This window comes from Eurosta solidaginis, chromosome 4, assembly GCF_040869045.1.
Source record: "Eurosta solidaginis isolate ZX-2024a chromosome 4, ASM4086904v1, whole genome shotgun sequence".
Taxonomy (NCBI): Eukaryota; Metazoa; Arthropoda; class Insecta; order Diptera; family Tephritidae; genus Eurosta; species Eurosta solidaginis.
Genome location: NC_090322.1, coordinates 34208380 through 34230438, shown reverse-complemented (window position 1 = coordinate 34230438; position 22059 = coordinate 34208380). Strand labels below are relative to the sequence as shown.

Genomic DNA, 22059 nt, shown 5'->3' with positions numbered 1-22059 from the left:
AGTACCAATTCCATAGACCGGGGTTAGGTTCGAAGCCTCTCTAGAGCAAGCGAACGAGGGACAATCCCTTCGCAAGGAGCTACTCCTGAAAATTTTTGAACGGTCTTTTGATGCAAAAACCCCGGATCTTTCCGAAATGGCCAACACGTTGATTTCCTTAAATACATATAAACAAAACCTTTCCTAAATATTATTTTTTTAAATAGAAACATCAAGATTTAAAGTAAGAACACCGGCGCACGCCGGCGCGCCACCTACGCCGCCAGGAGATTTTGATATATAAAAGTCTATATCTATCTCGATTAGTTTATTTCGTTATGCGAACAAAATTAATATACTCTGTGAGTTCTGCTCAGCTGAGTATAAAAACAGTAATAATTTACAAAAAAATAAAGATTTAAAAACGAAACATGTACTGCTGGTCCAAAATAAAATAAAAATAACTAAAATTAAAAATAACAAAAGTTAAAAAAAAACTTAAAAATAACAAAAATTAAAAATAAAAAAAAATTATAAAATTAATAAAAATAATAAATTAGAAAACACAAAAAAAAAAAAAACAAATAAAGAAGTAAAAATTAAAAAGGACTAAAATAAAAATAAATTAATGATAAAATAATAAAAGTAGAGATATAATATAATATAATATACAATATAATAATAATAATAAGAAATATAAAAAGTAAATGAATAAGAAAAGTGGCACTAAGAAAAAATAAGAAATAAAATTAATTAAAATAAAAAAAAAATAAAATATATGAAAATAAAAAAATAAAATACATTAAAATAAAAAAAACGAACAAATTAAAAAATTTAAAAAAATCTAAAAAATTGAAAAATTAAAAAAATTTTAAATTAAAAAAAAAAAGAAATAAAAAATTTTAAATTAAATTAAAATAAGAAATTGGAAATATTTTAAATGAAAAAAATGGAAAAATTTGCAAAAAATTGAAAATAAAAAATGTATAAGATATATAAGTAAAACATTCCAAGACATAAAAAACAAGAACATTTAAAAAAATAGAAAAAAGAATAAAAACTAGGAAACATTGAGGAAAATAGAAAAATAATAAAAACTAGGAAAAATTAAGGAAAATAGAAAAAAAATAAAAACTAGAAAAATAGAAAAAAAAAATAAAAAATAGAAAAACATAAAAAAAATAAAAAATAGAAAAACAAAAAAAAATAAAAAATAGAAAAACATAAAAAAATAGAAAAAATAAAAAAAAAAATAGAAAAAATAAAAAAAATAGAAAAAATAAAAAAAAATAGAAAAAAATAACAAAAAAAAAAATAGAAAAAATAATAAAAATAGAAATATAATAAAAATAGAAATATAATAAAAAAGATAAGAAATAATAAAGAAAAGAAAAGAGAATAAAAAATAAATTAATTCAAAATAGAATTAGTGATAAAATATAGATAGACGTAATAAAAAAATACATAAAAAAGGAAAAAAAGAATATCGAGAAAATAAAAAATATAAGGAAAAACGGAAGTAAAAATAAAGTAATACAAATTACAAAGTACAGTACATAGTAAACAAAAGAGCAACATATTCATTATAAGGAAAAAATAAGTTTAAAGTAAATAGTAATTAAAATGGTAATAATAAACTAAAGTATAGTTTCATATAAACTAGTAAGTTAAATATGGTGGAAAAAGGAAAAATTTTAACAATGGTTTTTGTAATTGATATTAGAGAAAAATTGTAAGTTTACAAACGGCGATGGTTACTAGGACATGTTTCTGAACTTCACTTCTTCATCAGCTAGCTTTTTTTAAACTTTAAAAATCTTTCAAGGTATGTTTGAGCTCAAACATACCTTGAATATATTAACTAAAAGGCCGGAATACAAGAAATGTAAAAAATCATATTTTATTATGCATTGAGTTCGCCAACATTTCCCATTTACTGATTGAAATAGTTGAATTATAAAATATTTAGCATTTGCACTAAATGTTTGCAAGGAATTTCCAAAAGTTACAAAAATATTTAGAAGAGCTCTAATTTTGCATGTCTGCCTATGTGGGATTTGAAAATTGCAATCATATATTCACATCTTATAGATACTATGTATATAGAATTGAAATGGCTGACTTAATTGTGTACAGCAAAGTTTGAATGGGACCCATATTTTTTTCTTTTTAGTTCAAAAGTCGTTTAAAAAAGTAAAAGGTCATACGAAATTGCGCATACGCTCCTTCTGCCACATATGTTGCTTCTTGCTTCTTGTGGTGGCATATATTGTGGGTGGACAACATATAAAGAGAGGAATAATATGTAGATGTTAAATTTCCGTTTTCCCTTCGTACGCTTTTATCCACCGCTACCTTTAGTTAAGTCATACGCTTTGTTGAATTTTGAAAATAGATAACTTTCATTTTGCATGGAACTGGTGGTTGAGCTATGACTTACATAACAACCACTTGTGCCTGTGTGGGTGTGTTAACCTTGAAAATATTCTTTTATGAACTTTTTGCTTGCCGTGTCTTGTTAGGTAGACGGGGGAATGAATGAAAACGTTGTTTGTTGATTTTAAACTTTTTCTCATTTTATGTTTTCTTAAATGCTGTCGGACATTTTTGGTTTCTGTAAATGCCGCAATTGAATGCGAGTGGTGTGCTTTCCTACCATAGTAAAGGTAGATGGTTTATAACCTGCGGAAAGTAGCATCCAACATGAAAATGTAGTGAATTGACACCCCGAATGCATTTTTATTTTTGCTGCTTAAAGATAAATAAAATAGAAAAAATAAATGTAAGGCGCGATAACCTCCGAAGAAATTTTAGGCCGAGCTTCTCTAATAAAGATAACATGACACAAAAACCGAAAAAAATAACGTATAAAAATTTAAAAGTCACAAAATATAAACTAACAGTATCTAACAACATCAACGACAAAAAGTCGATTACAAATACACCGAAAAATGCAACAGCAACAATAATACCACCAACAACTATACCAGTAACAACAACGACAGTAATAACAAGTAAGGAAGGCTAAGTTCGGGTGTAACCGATCATTACATACTCAGCTGAGAGGTATGGAGAGAAAGTAAGGGAAAATGACCATGTAGGAAAATTAACCTAGGGTAACCCTGGAATGTGCTTGTATGACTTGTGTATCAAATGGAAGGTATTAAAGAGTATTTTAAGAGCGAGTGGGCCATAGTTCTATAGGTGGACGCCATTTAGGGATATCGCCAAAAAGGTGGACCAGGGCTGACTAGAATTTGTTTATACGATATGGGTATCAAATGAAAGATGTTAATGAGAATTTTAAAAGGCGTGGGCTTAGTTCTATAGGTGCAGGCCTTTCGAGATATCGCCATAAAGGTGGAGCAGGGGTGACTCTATAATTTGTTTGTACGATATGGGTATCAAATGAAAGGTGTTAATGAGTATTTTAAAAGGGAGTGGGCCTTAGTTCTATAAGTGGACGCCTTTCCGAGATATTGCCATAAAAGGGGACCAGGGGTGGCTCTAGAATTTGTTTGTACGATATGGGTATCAAATGAAAGGCGTTAATGAGTATTTTAAAAGGGAGTGGGCCTTAGTTCTATAGATGGACGCCTTTTCGAGATATCGCCATAAAAGTGGACCAGGGGTGACCTTAGAATGCGTTTGTACAATATGGGTATCAAACGAAAGGTGTTAATGAGTATTTTAAAAGGGAGTGGGCCTTAGTTCTATAGGTGGACGCCTTTTCGAGATATCGCCATAAAGGTGGACCAGGGGTGACTATAGAAAGCGTTTGTACGATATGGGTATAAAATTAAAGGTATTAACGAGGGTTTTAAAAGGGAGTGGTGGTAGTTGTATATGTAAAGGCGTTTTCGAGATATCGACCAAAATGTGGACCAGGGTGACCCAGAACATCATCTTTCGGGTACCGCTAATTTATTTATATATGTAATACCACGAACAGTATTCCTGCCATGATTCCAAGAGCTTTTGATTTCGCCCTGCAAAACTTTTTCATTTTCTTGTACTTAATAGGTGTCACACCCATTTAACAAAGTTTTTTTCTAAAGTTATATTTTGCGTCAATAAACCAATCCAATTACTATGTTTCATCCCTTTTTTCGTATTTGGTATAGAATTATGTCATTTTTTTAACTTTTCATAATTTTCGAAATCGAAAAGGTGGGCGTGGTCATAGTCGGATTACGGCCATTTTTTATACCAATACAAAGTGATTTCAGATAAGTACGTGAACTGAGTTTAGTAAAGATATACCGATTTTTGCTCAAGTCAAGTTCCAAGCGGAAGGACAGACGGTCGAATGTGTATAAAAACTGGGCGTGGCTTCAACCGATTCCGCCCTTTTTCACAGAAAACAGTTAACGCCCTAGAATCTAAGCCCCTACCAAATTTCACAAGGATTGGTAAATTTTTGTTCGACTTATGATATTAAAAGTATCCTAGACAAATTAAATGAAAAAGGGCGGAGCCACGCCCATTTTGAAATTTTCATTTATTTTTGTATTTTGTTGCACCATATCATTACTGGAGTTGAATTTTAGCATAATTTACTTATATACTGTAAAGATATTAAATTTTTTGTTAAAATTTGACTTAAAAATTTTTTTTTTTAAAGTGGGCGTGGTCGTTCTCCGATTTTGCAAATTTTTATTAAGCTTACATATAGTAATAGGAGTAACGTTCCTGTCGAATTTCATAATGATATCTTCAACGACTGCCAAATTACAGCTTGCAAAACTTTTAAATTACCTTCTTTTAAAAGTGGGCGGTGACACGCCCATTGTACAAAATTTTACTAATTTTCTAATCTACGTCATAGGTTCAACTCACCTACCAAGTTTCAACGCTTTATCCGTCTTTGGTAATGAATTATCGCACTTTTTGTGTTTTTCGAAATTTTCGATATCGAAAAAGTGGGCGTGGTTATAGTCCGATTTGGTTCATTTTAAATAGCGATCTGAGATGAGTGCCCAGGTACCTACATACCAAATGTCATCAAGATACCTCAAAATTTACTCAAGTTATCGTGTTAACCGACGGACGGACGGACATGGCTCAATCAAATTTTTTTTCGATACTGAGGATTTTGATATATGGAAGTCTATATCTATTTCGATTCCTTTATACCTGTACAACCAACCGTTATCCAATCAAAGTTATTATACTCTGTAAGCTCTGCTCAACTGAGTATAAAAACATTATCAACAATAATTAGAACTACATATAATAACAACAATAATAATAACAAACTAAATAGCACTACTTAAACCAACAACATCTCTAAGGACAGGTAGGTAGGTTGAACTGGCCGGTCCATGAGGACCTCACATAGACTGATTGAGTCCGTAGTGTTACCAGAAGTTTTTAACGACCAAACTGAAAAACCCTATCAAAAACCAGGACCTATGTTATAAAATAACTCCGTCCTCTTGGCAAATACTAGAAGCTTCCTAGGACTTAAGCCACTTGCTGCTTCTAGATATGACAGCTGTATCACTCCTAATAGCTGGAGTCTTAGCCTGGCAAGTGCAGGGCACGAGCACAGAACGTGCTCGATCGTTTCCTCCTCCAACCCGCACTTCCTACATCTGCTATCACTGACCAAGCCTAGTTTAAAGGCATGTGACGCCAGCAGGCAGTGCCCAGTCAGAATACCCGTCATGATAGGAGCAACTGTGTTAGTCTAAGGTTGTAAGACCTACACATAATCTTCGACACTTTACAGCCCCGCGCTTGAACCCACGCCTTTCCCGCTTGGTCGATCATGTGCACCTCTCGACTTCGCTTAATCTCGCCCAATCTAATTGGGACATCTACGGAGCAAGCTTCAAGGGATGCGCCCTTTTTAGCTAGTTTGTCCGCTTTTTCATTCCCATCTATTCCCATATGCCCTGGGACCCAATATAGATGTATGCTTCTCCCTGTCCCGATTCTCTCCAGAGACTGCTTACACTCTAACACGCATTTAGATGCTGTGCTATGCGAGATTATTGCCTTAATTGCTGCTTGACTGTCAATATAAAAGTTAACACGGTTGCAGCTTAAGCTATTCTCTTCCAGGGTTTCTACTGCTTTGGTTACGGCTAATATTTCCGCTTGGTAATCCGGCAGCCTGTAGGATCTGCTTATTTCCGGATCAGCGTAGTATACCGCAGACCCTACTCCTTCCACTACTTTGGAACCATCGATGTACGCATGTATCGCCTCGTCCGCCATTTGCGCACCCTTGCGCCAACCGTCCACCTCTATTGTGGCCTTAAGATCTCCCTCGAAGCGCAGATAGGGAATAATGTAGTCTGTTCGTCTTGTGATTGATGACGCTATACTACTATGGCCATATGGTCGGCGCTCAAGCTGCCCCGAAGCACCGAGCCTGGTTGCGGTCGTTAACGCTTTATTCTTTGCTACCAGGTCTACAGGTGGGATGTGCAAAATGGCATACAGTGCAGCCGTCGGGGTTGTTTTCAGGGCTCCCGTAATGCTAAGCATCGATAGTCTGCATACCCCCTCTAATTGTTTGAGGTATGTTGTTTTTTGTGTGGCTTTCCACCAAACAAGAACTCCATAGTATAGAATAGGCTTACAATCGCTGTAAAAACCCAATGAGAAAGAGAGGGCGACAGGCCCCACGTACACCCCAGCATTCTTTTACATGCATAGAGTGCCGTTGAGGCCTTCTTAACCCTATCCTCCACGTTGAGCTTCCATGACAGCTTACTGTCTAGAATGATTCCTAAATATTTTGTGCAAGGTTTCTCCTGTAAGGTCACCCCTCCTAACTTAGGCCTGGTCCAATTTGGGACCTTGTACCTCTTTGTAAACAAGACCATATCCGTCTTCTCCGCATTGACTTTCAACCCGACATTAGATGTCCAAGTATGAATATCGCGAAGCGCCCGATCCATCAAAGAACTAATCGTTGGAAGGCACTTTCCACTTATGACAATTGCAACGTCATCTGCGTAAGCCGTAAGTTTTACGGGTTCCTCATCGAATTGCCTGAGCAGTTGGTTGATGACCAGCGTCCACAGCAGAGGTGATAGCACCCCTCCCTGCGGCGTGCCCCTGTCCACTGATTTCGTGGCCTCGTACAATCCCCATTGTGATGTAATCTTTCTGCAATTTAACATGCAGCCGATCCATCTGATTAAGGCAGGATGTACTTTAATGTAATTAAGACCATCCATAATCGCCCATTTTGCAACATTATTGAAAGCCCCGGCAATGTCCAAGAAGACTCCTAGAGCATACTCCTTATATTCCAGGGATTTCTCTATGCTTATTACCACCCTATGCAATGCGGTGTCTACCGACTTGCCTTTGGTGTACGCATGCTGTGTTGTGGAGAGCAGCTTTTCATCCACGTTGGACTTTATGTACACATCTATCAGCCTCTCAAAGGTTTTGAGCAGAAATGATGTTAAGCTAATGGGTCTATAGTCTTTGGGATACCCGTGACCGATCTTCCCCGCCTTTGGTAGAAAAGCTACACGAGCAGTTCTCCAAGAGTGCGGTACATGATTCAGTCGTATGCACCCATCGAATATTATTTTAAGCCATTCCACGACCGCCCTACTTGAGAATTGTAGCATGGCCGGGAATATACCATCTGGGCCCGGCGATTTAAACTTAGAAAACGTCGTCACTGCCCACTCGATCTTGGTATCGGTCATCAAGCCCGGCACTACTAGCTCCGTGATCGAAGTGTGAGTGATGTCTGCTGGCTCCTCTAAACCGTCTCCCGATGGGAAATGTGTATCGAGAAGCACCTCAAGGGGTTCCTCACTATTACGTGACCATTCCCTTTTCATTCTTTCTTTATTAGTCCCTGGACTATGTTTCCCTTTGCTAGGACTTTTTTCAACCGTGCTGTTTCACTGGAGCACTCTATGTCCGTACAGAAACTTTTCCATGAGTTTCTCTTCGCCCTGGTAATTTCACGCTTGTAGATCCTCAGTAGATCCCTGTACTCGTCCTGACACGCTTCGCTTTCCGCGGTCTTTGAGAGCTTAAACATTTCTTTTACCTGTCTTCTTAGAAGACTCAGCTCATTGCTCCACCATGGCGGCTTTGCTTTTCCTCTGAATCTTCTTAGAGGGCAAGCTTTGTTATACGCAGTCATAAGTGTCCTTGTTAGGAATTCATTCGACTCCTCCAGTTCCTCTACATTAGCAACCTCTTTGGGTTGTCCCAGTTTTGTTTCCACATGTTTCTGGAATTTAGTCCAGTTCGTTGACCTAGGGTTTCTAAAGGTGCCTCCCTTCTCTACCCTCTTTAGGGGGATGTTGAAGCTGATATACGCATGGTCGGAGAAGGATAATAAGAATATAAAACAGCAATACAACAGAAACGAAAATAAAACAACAAAATATACAACAACAACAACATTGGCGGCCACCGTGGTGTGATGGTAGCGTGCTCCGCCTATCACACCGTATGCCCTGGGTTCGCACCCCGGGCAAAGCAACATCAAAATTTTAGAAATAAGGTTTTCCAATTAGAAGAAAATTTTTCTAAGCGGGGTCGCCCCTCGGCAGTGTTTGGCAAGCGCTCCGGGTGTATTTCTGCCATGAAAAGCTCTCAGTGAAAACTCATCTGCCTTGCAGATGCCGTTCGGAGTCGGCATAAAACATGTAGGTCCCGTCCGGCCAATTTGTAGGGAAAAACAAGAGGAGCACGACGCAAATTGGAAGAGAAGCTCGGCCTGAGATCTCTTCGGAGGTTATCGCGCCTTACATTTATTTATTTTTTTATACAACAACAAAAATACAACAACAACAAAAAATACAACAGCAACAACAAATATACAACAACAACAACAAACACAAAACCAACAATAAAAATACATCTAAGAAACAACAAAAATACAACAATAATAAAACATCGACAATGCAATAATAACAATAATACTTCAACAGCAACGACATTATAAATCGGCTTCTAAAAGAATGTGCCCGCAATTGAATGACCGGTGAGGTATTGAATGGGTGACGTGGTTTTGGATGATCGTAGGTATATGACCATGGAACTTGTGAAATGTGTCTAGTAGAGAGATCCTACGGGTATTGTACCAAGAACCGCTTCGTAAGTTAGCGTACTAATGTTAGCGCAACAAAAGCTGTACAATGTTTAGTCTTTAAACCATGCCGAATTTAGGGTTCGAGTGGGTAAACAAATTTTGAAATAGGAAGCTCTTAAACTACAGTTAGATGATTGGCATTATTTTACAGTTTGGTGTGATATTATTTATTGGCGAAGGTGCGATGTGATGGCTACAATATATTCAAAACGTAGCGCAGTTAAAAATTAATAAAGCTAAAAATTAAAAACAAACTAATGAAATAAGAAAAGGACTCAGACAGTATATCGATTGAGTGATAAGTGATTGTGAGCAGATAATATCGAGAACGATTTATTTGACCACGTTCAACTTTATAGGTCATCCCGCCCCATATTTCCGTGGGAAACACGAGGCGGCTAAAGCCCCAGCTGCCAAATAAGTTTATTATACTTCTTATTTGTAACAAAGTTCGCTTTGCATATGTGAGGTTGACAATTGGGTTGTAGAAGCTATAGATTGCGCTAGACAATCCCCTGAACCCTCCGGAACATACATATGTAAATAGACTTCGTGTGCTCAATTAAGAGGTTTTATACATACTTACTTATGCCATGACACGCATCCCAATACAGAAATAAGTTGAATTTCTTGCAATCCTTGACTGGTTGATAACGTTCAGCGATGCGTTTGCTGACAAAAGCTTCATCACTAACAAAGCTAATGTTTTATGAATGTGGAATTGCATGGGTGTGCGAAACGTGTTTGTCACATAACATGACACTGTTTTAAACATATTATTTTCTTTTGCTATGAAATGATTTTTTGTTTTTAATTTTATCTCGCTCTCTCACTCTGCCTGCCAAGTGACATTTGTATGTGCTTTATCTATGTTTTGTGCCATCATTTGCCACAGGGCATCAGAAGTATTCATATGAAAGTACACTCTCACGATATATCAAAATTTGTGGAGTGTAAGATACACGTGACAGCTTTCATATCGCACCCACAAATGAGCGCACATGTATATCTACATGGATCCTTGTATTCTGGGAATTCACTGAAAATATGTGACTTGCAAGCAATCATTTAGCCAAGTAGCACCAAACTGACTAAGCTGACATTGGCATACATTCTGGCGTACTGTGACCACAAAAAAAAAAAAATTAAAATTCATCATTTTACACGCAAACGTGCAAGTTCATTTGGTTTCATATATGTTCACGTGCCTGCTTGATATATGATGCACTAAACGTAAACGATAGGTGTATTTCTTTTCATATATAAGGACGAAAGTTTTTGTGTTGAATTATAATTTTCAAATACTTTTTGTAAAGCCTATCTTTTACATACATAAATTCCTAGATATAAGTTTAAAAGGTTACAGAAAAATGTTATTAAAAGAATAAAAAATGCATGGAGAAATATTAAAAAGAAGAAACATCCAAAAAATAAAGGAAGTCTAATGAAAAAAAGTAAAACCAAAATGAAAGAAAGTAAGGAAAAAACTTTCTTGTACCATAATCTCCAAGAAAAAATGTTAAGAAATAAAACAACTTAAAATAAATTAATGACAAATACAAATACATAGACATGAATAAAACTTTACTTAATAGGAAAGAACAAATAAATAAACAAACAAAGTAAAAAGCACCGCGAGAGAAACTAAAAACGAAAAATAATTAAAGCTTAAATGGGATTAATACAAAATTTAATCAAAGTCTAAAAAAATAAATTCAAATGAAAATAAACAATAAAAAAATTATAAAAAAATAATAGCAAATAATAATAAAATAATAATAAACAAATAAGGAAGGCTAAGTTCGGGTGTAACCGAACATTACATACTCAGTTGAGAGCTGTGGAGACAAAGTAAGGGAAAATCACCATGTTGTAAAAAGAACCTAGGGTAACCCTGGAATGTGTTTGTATGACATGTGTATCAAATGGAAGGTAATAAAGAGTATTTTAAGAGGAAGTGGGCCATAGTTCTATAGTTGGACGCCATTTAGGGATATCGCCATAAAGGTGGACCAGGCCTGACTCTAGAATTTGTTTGTACGATATGGGTATCAAATGAAATGTGTTAATGATAATTTTAAAAGGGAGGGGGCCTAAGTTCTATAGGTAGACGCCTTTTCGAGATATCGCCATAAAGGTGGACTAGGGGTGACTCTAGAATTTATTTTGTACGATATGGGTATCAAATGAAAGGTATTAATGAGTATTTTAAAAGGGCGTGGGCCTAAGTTCTATAGATGGACGCCTTTTTGAGATATCGCCATAAGGATGGACCAGGGGTGACTCTAGAATTTGTTTGCACGATATGAGTATCAAATGAAAGGTGTTAATGAGTATTTTAAGAGGGCGTGGGCCTTAGTTCTATATGTGGACGCCTTTTAGAGATATCGCCATAAAGGTGGACCAGGGGTGACTCTAGAATTTGTTTGTACTATATGGGTATCAAATGAAAGGTGTTAATGAGTATTTTAAAAGGGAGTGGGCTTTAGTTCTATAGGTGGACACCTTTTCGGAATATCGTTATAAAACTTAGTTTTAACGACTCGCAATAAATGACATTTAAAATAGTAGAAAGGTGGCAGCACAGCTTAACGAAACCTAAAAAATGAGAAAAGCACAAAAGGAATGCTAAAAATAAACAAATTCCGTATACTAACTGCTTTTAAAAGTTATTATTGTGCAAGTTTTGAGATACAGTTTGCGTTATCAAAAAAAGGTAAGTAAATGCGGAATTAATTTCATATTTCTCGACATAACAAATTTCTCATATTAAAATAGAATGGCGTCATCAATTAATACCAATCAACGGAGAAGCCGTACCACAGCCGAGCAGTGAAGTCGAATGGTGGACCTTTTAATGGAAACTCCGGGATTAGCGGGTTCCAGAGCGGCATGGAAAAGCAGAATGTGATAAAAAATGGACTGAAATGGCGACAATGCTGAATAGCCTCGGTGGTGCTGTAAAAACTGTTGAGCAGTGGCGTACGGTAAGCGACCATTATTATTTTCTTGTACTTTAAGGGTATATCTAAACTAATTTTATTTTAAAAAAGGTATGGAGAGATCTAAAAAGCCGTACAAGTCTAAAAGTTCGTGACAGGAATAGGAAGCAGGCAATGACAGGTAACAATCCTATATATGAACAGCGGCCCACTGAACTAGAGAGGCGTGTAATTGCCCTTACTGGCAAGGAATACCAGCAAGGTGATGATGCCTGCGATGAAAACGTGCCATAGATGGAGGTAATGAACAAATCATTTATTATTTAATAATAGCTTGAAAGATAACAATTGTTTTTCTTGTTAGCAACTGCAACTGACGAATTGCCATCGGTTTTGCATGATGAACTGCAATTCGTTTCGCATGATGAGCTGCCATTTGAAATTCACGAAGCAAGAGCAAATATGCGGTCATCTACGCCAGTTGCTCCGTCAAGAAGAACGCCGATTACTCCAGCAACGAGAACGATTCGAAGTGGTGCGAACCGGGGAGCGTAGGAAGTGCCAGCGAGATACAAAAAACGTTTTTAGAAGTTGCTCAAACTCAGGCATCAGCCCTAAAAGTAATTTGTTTAATTTTGAATCTAAACATTATAAATATGTATTTTTTATATTATTGTAATAATTTTCTTTTCAATCAGATGTTAGCTGAGTCAATTGTTGCCGCCGTGGAATCATCCAGCAAACAAGCCGATGCTTTAAAAGTATTATTATTATTATATACATATTTAGGCTTGATACCGTTTTCACACAGAATTCTCTTTTTAACAGCTGCTAGCAGACTGTATTGTGGCTAGTGTACAGGCGACGAAGTTGATGGCGGAGAGTATGGCCACAATGGGTAATGGCTTAAAGGCATGTGCGGACGCTTTCAATAATTTAACCAATGCAATATATCGACTTTAAAAATTATAGCCTTTGAAGATAAAGTGCCTTTGAAGATATTTTATTTTTTTATTTTGAATACAAAGTTCCTATATTTATATGTTAGATGTAAGTTTACTTCAAAAAATGATGTAACTTTTGATAGGTATATTTATGGCAGCGGTAGGTTTATATGTATGTAAGTAACATGAAGTGCCTTTTTATAATATCATTGTGTATGTTTTCTGAAAGTTAAATGTAATACCCCGACATTTATGTAATATTGCTGCGACAGGCTAGGTAAAATCACAAACATCAGAGTGCTGATATATTGCTCTTTAAATGTTTTTGTATTCAATAATGGAATATACCTAAATTAAAATTTTTTCCTGCCGCACTTTTTCTGCTACAATCAAACAAATTTTGCAGGCTGTTTTGTTTTGATTTCGAATTCAAAACTCATTGCGAGCATTTTCTATTAGCATTACATAACATATATGTATCCCGACATACAGTTTTGCAATTAATTATGTAGATTTTTGGTTTCATGCAAACCTGCGTTTATTTATACCACTCATAAAAACACACGTATTCAATACGGGTTTTCTCATTTAAATTTTATTTATAATTTGATTTCGTCTTTGCACTTAAGTGACACTTAATTTTGTAAAATAATTTCCAAAAGAAATCGATCTATGTAAACGAATGAATGAATTTTTTACATTCAAATAAATGTATTATGTATAAAATTGAGCTGTGTTAAAACCTCATAAGTATTTATTTTAATTTTAAAGAACACGAAGTTCGTTTCGTTTCTATTGAAATGATATTGTTAAGTTTGACGATACCGAATCGAAGTTTTTACTACCAAAGTAGCTATTTTTTAAAATAATTTCCAAAAGAAATCGATCTATGTAAACGAATGAATGAATTTTTTACATTCAAATGAATGTATTATGTATAAAACTGAGCTGTGTTAAAACGTCATAAGTATTTATTTTAATTTTAAAGGACACGAAGTTCGTTTCTATTGAAATGATATTGTTAAGTTTGACTGTTCGGTATGATGGAAGTTTTCGCCACCAAAGTAGACCAAATATAAAATAAAATGCCAAAATGTTTGCTTTACATTCCTGTAAATTTTTTTATTTATAAGTTTGTTAAGTCTGTACTTAAGTATAGTAATTAGCAATAAATCGGTCCTGAACACGTTTCGCTATTGAAGAGGGTGCGCCTTGATTAACATTGCTATCACTTGGGCTTTGATCTAAGTATTCAGTGTCAGGCTCGTGTATGGGTTCACTTAATCGGATGTTATGCAACACTGCGCATGCGTTAACTATTCTACCAGTAAATCCTGGATGATACAAAAGAGTCCTTTGCTTTGTTAGGCATCGCCATGTTCCTTTGAGAACACCAAAAAGTCTCTCGACTGGGTTTCGAGCTTTACACAATGCCTCATTGTACCGAAATTTTGGGCTCCCCTCTGGTTGGTTAGGTATAAGAGTCATCAGCCAGGGTTCTAAAGGGTATCCAGAGTCACCTGCAAGTAGTTTTGTGTGCGATTTTATTTTCTGGGAAATTTCAGTGCATTAAACACACTTACCTATCAAAAACATGTTGCGGCTACCATTTTCAAAATTTCTCTGCATCACTCTCCGTACTGCAGAGGAGCTCCAGATAAATGCATCGTGCCTTGCTCCTGGGAATTTAGCATTGACATTCAATATCTTTAGGTTGGGGTCACAAATCTGTATATAAAAATATATTATAATCAAAAAAGTACAATACATTTCTTTGAATTATTGCTTTTACCATTTGTACATTTATTGAATGGTATCCATGGTGATTTACATATGCCTCTTCATGATTTCTGGGGCTCATGATCGACACATGAGTGCAATCAATAGCCCCAATAGTACCTCCCACAAATGGTGCAGGTGACGCAGAAAAAACTTACTTCGCAGCTTGCCGCTCTATTTGAGTAATTGGAAACTTTACTTTATCGAAAAACAAAGATTGGTTGATAGCATTTGTTACGCGATGTATACAGCGGCTTACAGACGACTGGCTCATTGATATGCCCCATTGTTCTCCAACGGGCCGTTGATAACAACCAGTTGCGAAGAAGCGTAAAGCAGTTAGAACCTGAAATTTTTATAATAGTGTTCAATTGAAAATTATATGAAATTCAATGATTTACCTGTTTCTCTGTTGATATCGCAGTTATTCTTGTTGAGAAATAATATCATGAGCCAAGTCTGGGGTTAGTCGGTACAGCTTTCGAAACTCCGTTGCATTCAGGTGGAATGGGTTATCTACTTCCCTAAGAAGGCGTCTGTCCACTGGCGATGGCCCCAGTAACTCTTCATCTTGTGATAAAACGTACGCCAAGTACTCAAATGCCATTTGATTTATAAATAAAGCAGCTTTTCAGGGTTTGAAGGTATTTAATTAAAGCTCCGATTTTCTTTTTTAACTAAAATTGTCAGAAATGTAAATTTCGTGATTTTTAACGCAGCCAATGCACTTGCTGTTTATTTAACAACACAGCTGATTGTCGATTAACGAATATCGATACAAAATAGTTACTGAATAACGAAATCGTTATAGTTATTCGCAAATAAAGCGATGGCAAATATCGTTAAAAAAGTTCGTGAATTCCACTACAGGGTTGACTCTAGAATGCGTTTGTACAATATGGGTATCAACCGAAAGGTGTTAATAAGTGTTTTAAAAGGGAGTGGGCCTTAGTTCTATGGGTGGACGCCTTTTCGGGATATCGCCATAAACGTGGACCAGGGGTCCTCTAGAATGCGTTTGTACAATATGGGTATCAAATGAAAGGTGTTAATGAGTATTTTAAAAGGGCGTGGGCCTTAGTTGTATAGGTGGACGCCTTTTCGAGATATCGCCATAAAGGTGGACCAGGGGTGACTCTAGAATTTGTTTGTACGATATGGGTATCAAATGAAAGGTGTTAATGAGTATTTTAAAAGGGCGTGGGCCTTAGTTCTATAGGTGGACGCCTTTTCGAGATATCGCCATAAAGGTGGGCCAGGGGTGACTCTAGAATTTTTTTGTACGATATGGGTATCAAATGAAAGGTGTTAATGAGTATTTTAAAAAGGAGCGGGCCTTAGTTCTATATGTGGACGCCTTTTCGAGATATCGCCATAAACGTGGGCCAGGGGTGACTCTAGAATGTGTTTGTACGATATGGGTATCAAATTAAAATTATTAATGAGGGTTTTAAAAGGGAGTGGCCCTTAGTTGTGTATGTGAAGGCGTTTTCGAGATATCGACCAAAATGTGGACCAGGGTGATCCAGAACATCATCTGTCGGGTACCGCTAATTTATTTATATATGTAATACCACGAACAGTATTCCTTCAAAGATTCCAAGGGCTTTTGATTTCGCCCTGCAAAACTTTTTCATTTTCTTCTACTTAATATGGTAGGTGTCACACCCATTTTACCAAGTATTTTTCTAAAGTTATATTTTGCGTCAATAGACCAATACAATTACCATGTTTCATCCCTTTTTTCGTATTTGGTATATAATTATGGCATTTTTTTCATTTTTCGTCATAGTCGGATTTCGACCATTTTTTACACCAATACAAAGTGAGTTCAGATAAGTACGTGAACTGAGTTTAGTAAAGATATATCGATTTTTGCTGAAGTTATCGTGTTAACGGCCGAGCAGAAGGACAGGACCTTTTTCACAGAAAACAGTTATCGTCCTAGAATCTAAGCCTCTACCAAATTTCACAAGGATTGGTAAATTTTTGTTCGACTTATGGCATTAAAAGTATCCTAGACAAATTAAATGAAAAAGGGCGGAGCCACGCCCATTTTGAAATTTTCTTTTGTTTTTGTATTTTGTTGCAACATATCATTACTGGAGTTGAATGTTGACATAATTTACTTATATACTGTAAAGATATAAACTTTTTTTTTAAATTTGAATTAAAAAAAATTTTTTTTTTAAAAAGTGGGCGTGGTCGTTCTCCGATTTTGCTAATATTTATTACGCAGACATATAGTAATAAGAGTAACGTTCCTGCTAAATTTCATCATGATATCTTCAACGACTGCCAAATTACAGCTTGCAAAACTTCTAAATTACCTTCTTTTAAAAGTGGGCGGTGCCACGCCCATTGTCCAAAATTTTACTAGTTTTCTATTCTGCGTCATAAGTTCAACTCACCTACCAAGTTTCCTCGCTTAATCCGTATTTGGTAATGAATTATCGCACTTTTTCGTTTTTTCGAAATTTTCGATATCGAAAAAGTGGGCGTGGTTATTGTCCGATATCGTTCATTTTAAATAGCGATCTGAGATGAGTGCCCAGGAACGTACATACCAAATTTCATTAAGATATCTCAAAATTTACTCAAGTTATCGTGTTAACGGACAGACGGACGGACATGGCTCAATCGAATTTTTTTTCGATACTGATGATTTTGATATATGGAAGTCTATATCTATCTCGATTCCTTTATACCTGTACAACCAACCGTTATCCAATCAAAGTTAATATACTCTGTGAGCTCTGCTCAACTGAGTATAAAAATAATAGAATAAATAATCAAAAAAAGTGAGCAAATAATGAAAAAACAATAAAAACATGATAAAAAATAATAAAGAATAGTAAAAAAATAATAAAAATTGTAAAAAAATAATAAAAATAGTAAAAAATAATAATAGTAAAAAAAAAAGAAATAATAGTAAAAAATAATAATTAAAAATAAAAAATAATTAAAAAATAATAATAAAAAATAAAAAATAATTAAAAAATAAAAAATTAATTAAAAAAATTTAAAAAAAAAATTAAAACCAAAAACCTAAAAAATATAAATGAACCAATAAAAAAATATAAAATATAAAATAAAAACGGAAACAACACCGACGGTAATAAAACAACTTGAACGAACGCATACAAATAAGAGGAAAACTGTCTTCAAGGCGAAAATTCAGGCCAAATAATTTATTACCACACATTCGGACATTTTAGTACGAATTTTTAGTGCAATAATAAGTTTCCGAATAGTATTTTGGTTATCTCAAATTGTGGAGTAGGATTGGTATACTTCTCCGACTAACTCTGTGCCTAGTACTTTCGGTCGAATTTGCATGGCGATTTCCTTTCAGAAAATGTAGCAAAATTAAAAAAAAAGTTTAAGGTAAAAATAGATTGAAAATTTCTAGCTTAAGGATATTTAACTCCGACTGGCGCTTTAAAAAGAAGTCATAATCCATCTCTAATAAAAAAAAAATAAAATAAAAAGAATAATGCTAAATAATTAAGCAAAATCATTAATGTCATATTTGTATGAAATATGTACAAATATTTATCAATCTGATTGCAAAAACAGTATCGTCAATTAACTAGTAATAAAACAAAAATGTATAAATAATTCAAAGTGCACTAGATGTCAAGGCCACGGGGGGAGTTTGTACGCATACGCATACAAAGCTATACTTTTGATGTATGTATATAAGAACTCACATATGAATAACCCTGCAAAAAATGCGATTAATCTAGAATGAATCCAGGATAACGCTACATTTAGACTCTTAATAAGGGTTGGAGTGATCTCTTTTGTTTGGGTATATCCTATGGACAGACCAATTGTACCTGCGTATGTAGTACGTGTACTTTTTCTACTTTCCTTTATACCCTTGCGGGTACTGTTCGCCAAGTTCTTTGTATCGCTACTGCTACTATCTGGTAAGTCCTCTTTCTACCACTACGGAAACCGTTACCGATTTTATCCTTTTTTCAAAACCTAATACAACATTTTAAATCTTTATGTGGTACTGGTAATGTAGAAAAAAAAAAATGGGACATAGAGTACTAGTATTTTAATCTTCGTCACACTTTTGTTTTATTGTTTCTTAAAATCGGCTAAATAAATTTCAGATTGACTAATCCCAATTGTACCCACACGGGACTACAGGGGTGCCTACTATAGACAAAAGAGATCAATCGTATTCTACTCTCTTTAAAGCTTACTCGCACGATTTTTTGCAGGGTAGTAGTATATTTGCACAAACAAACGTGTAAGATAGTTAATTGGTTGTGCCCGACAAAGTAGACACAGTTATTTTATTTTTATTGCCATTTCTTATGCGCTTTAATTTTTTTTGTTCTATTATACGTTTTGTGTTTTTTCTTATTGTCATTATTTTTTTTGTCGGTCACCGTGGTGTGATGGGGTAGCGTGCTCCGCCTACCACACCGTATGCCCTGGGTTCGCACCCCGGGCAAAGCAACGTCAAAATTTTAGAAATAAAGTTTTTAAATTAGAAGACAATTTTTCTAAGCGGGGTCGCCCCTCGGCAGTGTTTGGCAAGCACTCCGGGTGTATTTCTGCCATGAAAAGCTCTCGCGTTTTGCCTTTCTCTAGATAATTAAGTTTTATTTCCGACAGCGCCTATAAGTATACTTAAATTGTCAAAAAGGGAAATTAAATAAATTTTACTTCAGACTATATTTCAATTCCAAAGTACTTAATTAAATTAAAATAAAATGCAACAAAATTAAGTTAAAGTAAAACTTATTCTAAAAAAAAAAATGAATAAAAAAGTCTGTATTCAAAAATTATGCCTTGATACAATATTTGAAATTCGATTTAAGTTGCTAGCTCCAGATTTTGTATTAGAAAAAAAAAACGGGCTGATTATTAGAATATAATTTATTTATCCTTTAAATAGGAATAATGATTCCATAATTCCCTAAAAGATGCGAGACAATTGCTGCTAAGCGTGTACAATTTTGTTTCTGAATATGAGGAATGGAGAAAAATATTGTAATTTTATGGGGGAAATTAAAATGTTGAAAATAAAAATTTCGAGGAAAGAGAGGTGTGAAGTATTATCTCCCGGTCGTTATTTATACATAAATAGGAGATTTGAAAATTATTTCTCTTTTACAGCCAAAATATAATTCTAAGGTATAAACAATTATGTATGTATTGATAGGCCTCCTGAAATGTCAAAAAGATTTTACACTATGTTTACACTCACGCTACAGACGCTACGTTTATATGATCTTGTTGTGTTGAGAAAATAAGCAAGCCGCATGCAAACGAATTCAGATTTGATATCGCGATCAATTGAGAGAATCAGCAGATATGAGTAAATGTGTAATTTTCTTTGCTGATAATCAAAGTGTTTACAAAAACAAATAATTTGGATTATTTAAATTTTGCATATTTCTTACTTTGTTAAAATAAAATAACAATTAAAATAAAATGTAGAAAAAAATAAAACAAAATAAAAAGTAGAATAAAAAAGTAAACTAAAATAAAACAAAATATAAAGAAGAATAAAAAAAATATAAAGAAGAATAAAATAAAATAAAACCAAATATTAAGAAGGATAAAATAAAATAAAATGAAATAAAATAAAATAAAATAAAATAAAATAAAATGAAATGAAATAAAATAAAACAAATTAAATTAAAATAAAATGAAATAATTGTAAGTTTACAAACGGCGATGGTTACTAGGACATGTTTCTGAATTTCACTTCTTCATCAGCTAGCTTTTCGGGAGCTGAGCGTTGAACTCGAATCTCCAACATTCATATCAGTGCAAAGCTGCTAAGCCATATGAATGCCCCGTTGTTCGCTGTACAATTGGTCTCTAAGAGTTGCCTTTTTGTTTATATTCCTTTTGATCACCATGTAGGCACATACACTCTGTATGTAGTTTATTCCTAATAGTGTGGATATGATTTTTAGGCGCGCTTTTGAAAGCTTAGTAACAATTGTTCGGATTTTTACAGTATTTGTTTTTAATACTTCCGCTGTTACTATTATATCAATATGATCATATATATTTAATTAGCGAGCTTTGCTCATATTAAAAAGCTCGCTAATTAAATACATATGATCAAAATGAAATGAAATAAAATAAATTAAAGCAAATTAAATTAAAATAAAACTAAACAAATGAAATTAAATTAATTTAAAATAAAATAAAACAAATTAAATTAAATTAATAAAAAAAAAAAAAATAAAAAAAAAATAAAAAAAAATAAAAAAAAAAAATAAAAAAAAAATAAAAAAAATAAAAATAATAAAAAAAAATAAAAAAAAATAAATAAAAATAAAAAATAAAAGAAAATAAAAAAAAGATAAAATAAAATAAAAAATAAATAAAAAAATAATAAAAAAATAAAATAAAAAATAAAAATAAATTAGAATAAAATAAAATAAAAGAAGCTATGGAAAGGAAAGGGGATGAGAGAAAAAGAAAGGAACGAAGGAAAGATAGCAAGAGAAAAAAGATGAAAGGAAGGAACGAACGGAAAGAAAGCAAAGCATTGAACTCTAATTTTACTAAACGAACTTAAACCATATGCGACCCGCGCTATGAAAAGGTGGCTTATGACTCAAAAAAAAAAAAATAGAAAACTACTAAGAAACTGAAGAAATACATTGTTTATTTTTAACAGCTGTTTCTCGCAATTTCTTTTTTGAGTCATAAGCCACCTTTTCATAGGCCGGGTCACATATAATTGCAATCCGTCTCGCTTTGTAAATGGTAATTCTGTCACTCATGATGGTTTTTTTTTTAACTTTTTGTAAATATTTCTTGGCCTATATAACAATTTTGTGTAGCATTTTTGGGTCTTCAGGTTTTTCAAATAATCTTATGATAATCCTGTCTCAATAGCAAATCGTTAAACGACTTACCACGACTCAATACTCTGGAACTTAAGCGGTTAATATGATATGCATAAATTAAAATATCTGACTGAATTCAGTAATTATCTATTGTTTATAGTTTTTGTTCATAAAAGTAAAAGTAGGTTACATGTCATATGTATAAATATAAATAATGTAAAAACGACTGAAGCATTGAACCGACATACGTGCTGATGCCAGATTATATCGCTCATTTGCTGCAACGTCGTCATAACTCAAAAAACATGAGTTTTGAGTTAATAACATATAAACGTACCCAATATCATGATCTATGTTGTATAAAAAAATCTTCGTGATCAGTTAAAAATTTAGCACGTGTTGTAAAAATGAAAATATGCCTTTATATGCGCAACATATTGCAGTTAAAATATTTGAATGGCTCTCCTGGAAAATTGTGTTTTTTGAGT

The 22059-nt window shown here is 34.1% G+C and overlaps 1 protein-coding gene and 1 long non-coding RNA gene across 3 annotated transcripts in view; both read left to right on the top strand.

Moving 5' to 3' along the window:
• Positions 1 to 22059, top strand: part of flw (flapwing) — a 94298-nt gene that overhangs the window by 16150 nt on the left and 56089 nt on the right. The gene's annotated exons all lie outside the window — the stretch shown is intronic.
• Positions 1221 to 20912, top strand: LOC137249579 (uncharacterized). Of its 2 annotated transcripts, XR_010952427.1 has the most exons (4): positions 1221 to 12054; positions 12121 to 12629; positions 12708 to 12770; positions 12838 to 20912. It is a non-coding gene; the product is annotated as an uncharacterized lncRNA (long non-coding RNA). The 2 variants fall into 2 exon arrangements; XR_010952426.1 differs by having other exon boundaries at positions 12121 to 12309; positions 12374 to 20912.